The 6000-nt window shown below is 48.2% G+C and overlaps 1 protein-coding gene across 2 annotated transcripts in view; it reads left to right on the top strand.

Moving 5' to 3' along the window:
• Nucleotides 1–494: 494 nt before the first annotated feature.
• ZBTB7C (zinc finger and BTB domain containing 7C) overlaps nucleotides 495–6000 on the top strand; it is a 294397-nt gene continuing 288891 nt past the window's right edge. For both annotated transcript variants that reach the window (XM_065598706.1, XM_005305424.5), the window contains exon 1: nucleotides 495–784. The gene's annotated coding sequence lies outside the window, so the exon portion shown is untranslated. The remainder of the gene's footprint in view (nucleotides 785–6000) is intronic.

Below are 6000 nucleotides of genomic sequence, written 5' to 3'. Positions count from 1 at the left end.
TCCACCCAGCCGCAGGGAAACCTGTGGGCGCTCAGGGACTCCCCTGTTTGTTGGCTACCTTGAGCGCGGGGCTCGCACGGGCTGGCCCGTGTTCCCCCAAACCCAAAGGGCAGCACTGGGCAAACGTCTGCCTTCTCCGCGGGGAGGGCGCCCACCAGCTGCCGGGAGTGCCAGCGACCCAGCAGAGCCCCCAGCCAGCAGCATCCCCAACCCCGTGGGCATGGACTTGCCCTAGGTAGGCAGAGCTGCACCCCCGCCTCCATCCCCTGTGTGTGCCCCACTCCGGCAAGCCTGGGGGTGGGGGGCAGGACAGGCACAGGAGCTGGGGCGGGAAGGGAGGGAGCCTCCGCAGGGTCTCGCCCCCTGCCCCGTCTCTTGCATCTCAAGCCATAGAGGGAAGAGTGTGCAGAGGCGACACGCCGAGTGCATGTGTGAACGGGGGGGAGGAAGAGGGGAGGGGAGGGAGCAGGCTACAGACATCCGGGCCCTTTGCACATTCCAGTCCCACAGCCCTGTGCAGCCACCACCTCCGGGAGACGCTGCCAGCCGCCAGCGGAGCGAGCGCGGCAGGGCTCGAGCCCCGCGGTGCAGCAGCGGCAGCGGCAGCTGCTGCCAGCCCGGCCAGAGCCGCAGCTGGTGCCGGCTGCGCGGCGGGGAGACGCTGACAGCTGAGCCGGTGCCGCCTCCAGGAGACACTGACAGCCGCGGCAGCTGTGCGCCGAGAGGCGGGGGCGCTGCGCCCGCAGCTGGGCAGCGGGCGGAGGCGCCTTCATCCACCACCCAGGTTTGTGCCCCGGCGGCACTCCGCACGCGTTCCCCGAGCCACCTGCCCGCGGCTCTGTCCCAGCCTCGGCTCCGGCTCCGGTGCCCGCCAGAGGGATGCTGCCATGCTTGCGGGAGGAGGGCTCGAGTGATTCTTTCAGGTCCCTGGGGGAGGGCTCTGGGCTGGCATTAGTGGGCGAGAGGAACGGGAGATGGCTGGGAGGCAGGATCTTGCAGCTGCAAGCAGGGAAGGGTTGTGTCTGCCGGGGAGATGCAGGGGGGTGGTTGGGGGGACGCATTTGCAGAGCGATCAGACAGGTGGTTTCCTTGGGAAGTTTTGCTGTAGTTTGCGTGGAAACCATAGTTTCCATAAGTCTGCCTGGCATTTGGAGGCGATTTCCTGTCCTGCCCTAGTGGAGTTTATTTATTTACAGAGACTGTGCCGGAGCCATGGAGCTGTCTGCAGCTGGGCAGTGTAACAGCAGCTGCTTGGGATGGCTAGTGGAAAGGTGGGGATAAGGGGTGCTAGTGCTGAAGTAGTGAGCGGACAAAGCTTTCAGCACGTCTCTGGGGTCCAAGGCACCCAACAGGCTGTAAGAATCGCCAACTTGTTACATTTGACAGCAGCAGTTAGAATTTTATCCTTAATTGTTTTGGGGGCAGACTTCTAGATGGGCAAAAGATGTAGAGTGGTTTGGTGACATGAAGGAGAAAAAGTAAAGAACTAAGACATTGCTTTAACAACTCTCTCTTGGCTTAAAAATCACATACTAAACCCAAACCCCAAAGCTCCTTACCTATGTTGTTAATAACACCATCAATATTAAAATCTAAATGGATGTTAATTTTTTGTAGGCAGCTTTACTTTTAGGGTCTTATGTTGTAGTGCAATGCTGTATGTTTTGGTAGCAAACATTGGGCAGGGAGTGTGTGTGTGTTTAAACCCTATTTATAATGGTGTCTTTAAAAAAGAATGAAAACATTTCTGGTGCTCTCAGCTTCTGTAAATTCTTGTTTTTGGAAAATCTAAATTTTCAGACAGATTTGACCCCAAGGCTTACTGTACCTTTAAGCATCCACAATGTTCATGCCACAATTAGGAATTAAATGGAAAGATAAGTATATCCTTTCACTGATTTGCTACATAACTTGATGTAAATGGTGAAAAGAAATCCATCAAAACTCTGCTAATGCAACGTGCTTTTGTACTTACAACAAATGGAACAGTCTCTGACTAGATTTTTATCCAGGAGGGAAAGGCTGGGCTTGTGGTTAAGGCACTGAATGTGACTCAGGAGACTTGGATTTAGCTCCCAGCTCTTCCTGTGTGACCTTGGACTTGCTTCATTTTCTGTGCCTCAGTTCCTTCTCTGAAAATGGGTTTAATAATATTTCCTTACCTCTTGGGCATGCTGCAAGGATAAATCTATTAATATTTGTGAGGCACTCAGGATATTCTGCTGAGGGACCTGTGTAAGTCGATATAACTGAAATTGCATTTCCCTCTTGTCTATAATCAAATGGGATAAAGAAACATCATCAAATGGAAATCCTCCTAGGGGACTGTAGGAGACCATTGAAGTCTGTAAATTCTTGTTTTGTTTGGGCCTGAACTTGCAGTCATTGCACATGGAGGTTAAGGACTGCAGAGTCAGTGATGAGAGCAGCCTTGAGACCTTCTGGCACTGAACATTGTATTGGCAGGGGGTGGGGGTGAACGGGACACCTAGACTTTACTAGTAACTGTGCAAAACCTTACTCCCAAGCAAAGCCCTTTAGAAGGAAGTCTTGCTGTTTCAGTATTCCAGCAGGGATTAAGGAATGTGTCAGACTTGTGGATTTGTTTATTGTTGGCACAGATGTTAAATTCAAGGATTTGGACACCTTTCTGGATTCCTTTTTGCAATAGTTTAGAAGCTTGCAGATGAAGAAAGATGGGGCTACCCTTTCCCAGGGTTATTGTGGCTTTAGCTTATGTTGCTTATGCTAACAGCATAAAAAGATAAAAGAATAATAATAATCCAACACTTAAGAAAAACAACAGGAAGCATTATTCTCACCTGAAGATTCTCTGCTACTTTACAACAACCTGCATTGCAGATCTTGAATCACAGATAGCTGAGAAGGCAGAGAACTCTTAAGTTATGTTGTCCATCTCCCAGCTAGCTGAAAATTTGTTACACCTTGCAGTATTCTTGAGTATTCTCCCTGAGATTCAGGCAGCAAGTAAGCAAGCCAAAGACGAGATTGAAGCTGACTAGGTAGAAGGTACACATTTTTAACAGTGCAGATAACTAACCATTGGAACGGGTTGCCAAGGGATGTGGTGTATTCTCTGTTTCTTGGAATCTTTAAATCAAGACTGGGAGTCTTTCAGAAAGATACACTCTAGTTCAGTCAGAACTTATGGGCTAGCTGCTAGATGCATAACACAAGCTATGGAATTTCACCCAGTGATTCCTGCAAGAGGTCAGATTAGATGATCATAATGGCTTTAACATCTATGATTCCTCCTCCCCTTGATGGCCCGATTTGCTGTGTTTATTGAGACGACAATCCCGCCGAAGCTGCTGGTAACACTACTTAATTTAATAGCTCTTACACTCAAGCAAATATAACGTTGAATGAGAACGTCTTTATCAGTTAATATAGCCTGCTACAGAGCATCCTGTAACTTACAACATGTTCTTTTAGTACTTGTAAATGACACTGTCTTCCTATTTTATGCCCTCCAATTTTGTGTTTATGGGGAGGTATCTCTGCTGCAGCAGATTGCTGCCATGAATTATCTATCACATCTCCTTTGCTCATCCTCTCAGCACTAATTTCACAAACTCTCTTTACAATGGAGGGGGCCCAATCCTTCTCCCATTGAAACCCACTGCAGGACTTCCTTTGACTTCAATGGGAACAGGACGGGAACCCTGTTTTGTGTACTAGCTTTTCAAATTCACTGCAGGCCAAATGCTTCCTTCTGGTTGTGGGCGTGGAGGAGAGGCTGAAGCCATGGGTCTCAGTTGGGAGGCAGAGGGAGGGAGCGAAAGCTGCAGACTATTCCCCCCCTGTAAGGGTAAGGCTTGTCTGTGGGAGCTCGTGGGACTTCAGCCAAATGGGTAAGGCGGGGACGGGCTGGAGCAAAAAGGGGTAGAGGAGCAGCTGGACTCCACTGTATTCTTCTCTCCCTTTAAGCTCATAGGCCAAGCCAGTGCCTGCTACTGCTCTGTGCATGTACAAATGCAGTGGCCCCCCTCAGCTCTGCATAGATCCAATGACCTCTTGCTTCCAGAGCATCTTCTACAACAGACTGTCCTTGGAGCTCCTGGGGAAGTAGGGGAGGTTCTGTTGAGCCAATGTCCACACCTATGTTTACCCATAATGTCTAATAGAACGTGGACCAGGCTGTGAGGGATTAAGTAATGGGCGGGGATACAGCTGTGGCTCATTAAATGGCAGGACCTGCATACAAACTTATTAGTTGGCTCTTGTCCTGTAATTGGATCCATGTGTGTGGAATGGTCAGTGGAGCTCAGCATGTGTGTCAGGGCCCTCCTGCATAGATCTGATGGCTGGATTGCGGACTTGCATGGTAAATTCTTGGGGGCAGAGACGGTGGGTGAAATCCTGGCTCCACTGCAGTCAATGGGAGCTTTGCTACTGACTTCAGTGAGGCCAGGATTTCACTCCTTAGCTTGGATACTATGTATATGTACAGCACCTAGCACCATGGGGCTCTGAATGGAATCTTTGGGCACTACTAAAATACCAGTACTACTAAAAAGTGGAAAGGGTTGGCTGAGAAAGGGAAAAGACTGGAGTGGACTCCTGCTGGGCAGTGAATGCATTGCTCTACTCTATCATGGAAAGGGGAGGGGAACTTGGTGGGCAGTTTTCAGTGCTGATGACGGAGGGACCTTGCCTTTGACAGGTCTGTTAGTGTTAGCAATTACCAGGATGTACAAGCAGTGGTTAAAGTAGATTGGAACAGGAGGGGGAGCTCTCAGGGCATCAGTCACGGGGGTTGGGGAGCTGGGAGGAAGCACTGCTTACACAAGCCTGAAGTAGCTCCCTCTGCTTTTAGCAAAGGAGGGGCAGCTGTGCTCCCTTCCCTCCCCTGCCCAATTCCCCTTACTTTTACCTGCTGTATACTGAGAAATATTAGTCATTATCTTTGACTTTATTATTAAGCCTTAAGATGTGGTTGTTGTTTTTTAAATCTAAATATTGCAGGCCATACTATGCCATTGATTTTTTTTTTAAGTCAAACTCCCCACTGAAATCATTAAAGCTTAAAAATTGATGGTACAATCTGGCCTTTTATTAGCAACATAACTTTCTTTTTTAATCAACACGAAAGGGCAGAGTCTAAGCTCAGATTTGTGTTCCGCATCTCGGCAACACTCAGACAATGCCCCCTCCTCCGCATAGCAGCTCCATAGCTGTCAAGGCAGCTTTAGAAGGCTATTCTTTAGGAAAACATAAAGAAGAGAATCAATGTCTGCGAGGTCCCCGTTTCTATTCTCCTCTTCCAAGGCCCTCGAATGTGGAGCATGGTTCTATGTATTGTTTTAAAATGAAAATAGGTGAACATTGACTTTAGTGGTCTATTATTTGTTATGTCTCTCGCTGCTCATGCAGAGACAGAGTTTCTGGTAGGAATGAACTTGCTATTTTAGTAACAGTGGCATTTTCCTCAAGGGAATCCCTCAGGGTTGGCCATTATGGTGTGGTACTGTGTAGCTCAGTAAAAAGATGGATTAGCTGGATGGATCTCCTCAGACGTGATTCTTTCCAAATGGCAGGTTTCAGCTATTTATGCCTGCACCTGTTATAATACTTAGCACTTATATAGTGCTTTGCATGTTCAAAACCTTGCACATTCACTAGTTAATCCATACAAACACCCCCTGAGAGGTAGGTATATAATAGTGTCCCTTCTCAGCTGGGATTATCAAGGTCCAGTGTTGCCAACTGTTGTGATTGTATTGAATCTTGTGATATAGTTGATTTTCTATTTGAAGCTCCCACTCCTGGAGTCAGGTGAGCACATCAGAATCTCAGCTTTTATTTTTTTTAAAAATGAGTGTCTAGCCACAGAAAAGCTTGCAAATGTGACCTGAGTGCCCCCCAAAGGCTCAGAAGACAAATAAAAAGAGCCCAAAATGTATTTTTTTCAAGTCTCATGATTTCTGAGGTGGGGAGATTGCAATCCCGAGGGTCACATAGCTAGTCAGTGCCAGA

Source organism: Chrysemys picta, chromosome 6 (genome assembly GCF_011386835.1).
Source record: "Chrysemys picta bellii isolate R12L10 chromosome 6, ASM1138683v2, whole genome shotgun sequence".
Lineage (NCBI taxonomy): Eukaryota > Metazoa > Chordata > Testudines > Emydidae > Chrysemys > Chrysemys picta.
This window is presented reverse-complemented; position numbering and strand designations above follow the sequence as displayed.